The sequence below is a fragment of the Crocodylus porosus genome, unplaced genomic scaffold (genome assembly GCF_001723895.1).
Source record: "Crocodylus porosus isolate Cpor-Errol unplaced genomic scaffold, CroPor_comp1, whole genome shotgun sequence".
NCBI lineage: Eukaryota > Metazoa > Chordata > Crocodylia > Crocodylidae > Crocodylus > Crocodylus porosus.
In genome coordinates this window covers 27,373,579-27,375,175 of record NW_017728914.1, presented here as the reverse complement: position 1 = coordinate 27,375,175, position 1,597 = coordinate 27,373,579, and the positions used below count along the sequence as shown (strand labels likewise).

Genomic DNA, 1,597 nt, shown 5'->3' with positions numbered 1-1,597 from the left:
GCAATGGCAGCCACATCCAGCATATTGAAAAATAGTGTCATTGGCCACCTGTTGATCTTCCATCTGCAGGTGGTCATATGGACTGTGCTCAAGGTTATCCACCCCACGCTTGTTTTTATTGTAGTCATGCTTGCTGTTCAGCTTTTTTTGCTCTCCATTCACTGACAGATCATGTTGCATGCTTGACAGTAACAGCACAATTTTGGACTTCTTTGGAACATAGGAAACTAGGGTGAGTTCCCCATCAAAAGCAAAAATGAATATAAAAGTTTCCTTTCTTCAATTTGCTTGAATTTTGTTTGGGATATTGGCCTTGTTTTTCCAAATTGTGCCCAAATAGGTCAAGTCCTGCTGTAATAGTCTTTCTAGCAGGTCAGTACTTGTGAAGAAATTGTCACCCACAGTATTGCTTCCCGTCTTGTACCAGGATGATCCAATTTCTCAATGACCTGGCTACCAAAATTACCTTGGCATGGAGCATCTGGTTGCTTGCCCAGGTAGATGTCTCCAGACAGGGGGAATGATGTTGCTGCATCACAGCACCACCACATTTTCAAGCCATATTTGACAGGCTTTCTGGACATATACTGTCTGAAGGGACAGCGACCCCTGAACACAATGAGGTGTATTCCTGAAGTATTGGAAGACTCATTTCTTCTCCCTTAGATAGTTCTCTTCCTCTTGGCTCCACATATCTCCCTTTCCTGGCTGTCCAGTAAGTTAGATTCAAAAGAAGACGTGTAGAATGATCTGGTTAATGCATGACATTTATAGGTATACTGTAAGCAATCCTATTTTGTCATGATACATGTGTACCTAATGAGCATGCTCAGTAAGCACACACAGACTTGGATCACAAATTGTGTAAGCCAAAAACTGCAGTTACACAGCTTCATATTTATCATTTAGTTGCATAAAGGGAAATAGGATTTAGACCAAAAACCATTAACTTCACATTCCATGGACTTGTTGGAACATATTAACTTCATACAGTCTCTAGGGTCAAAACCTTTACTGCTAAGAAAGAAATATCTACGGTCACAGAGATCCATATTTTATCCCCTGGCTAAGAAGGAAAGGCTAAGATCTTACATCCCTCAACCATATATTCACAGCCAGTTCCCTCTTAAGTTGCACAGGATAGCTCTAGTAAAGGCAGCCCCTAGGGCTGTGGGAAGCTTTGGGTGGTGATTTGATTTGGGGGAGATTTGGCCCAATTTGGTGGCCAAATCTCTGAATCCAAATCAAAGGACCAATTTAAAGGTCCAGACTGAATCAAAGCTCTCCAAACGTCTGGAAAAGATTTGGAAAGCTTTGATGATTTGGGCAGTCCCTGGTGGCTGCAGCAGGGAGCTGCAGCCACTCCAAGAGGGTAAGTAATAGGGGCAGGGGAGAGAGGGCTGGGGGAGGGGGAGGGTACCATGGGGGGACCCCTGCCACCTCCACTGATCCCCCCACTCTGCCAGCCCCCCCATAGCTGCCTCCCTCCACCCCAGCTCAGCCCTTTAAAGAAAAGCCCTCATGCTCACCAGGTGCTGCTGGGTGGGGGAGCGATTCCTGCTGCCCCCCACTGCAGGGGGAGCTATGCCATGAGACC

At 45.6% G+C, this 1,597-nt stretch overlaps 1 protein-coding gene across 1 annotated transcript in view; it reads left to right on the top strand.

Moving 5' to 3' along the window:
- LOC109309857 (follistatin-related protein 4-like) overlaps nt 1–1,597 on the top strand; it is a 277,145-nt gene that overhangs the window by 274,565 nt on the left and 983 nt on the right. The gene's annotated exons all lie outside the window — the stretch shown is intronic.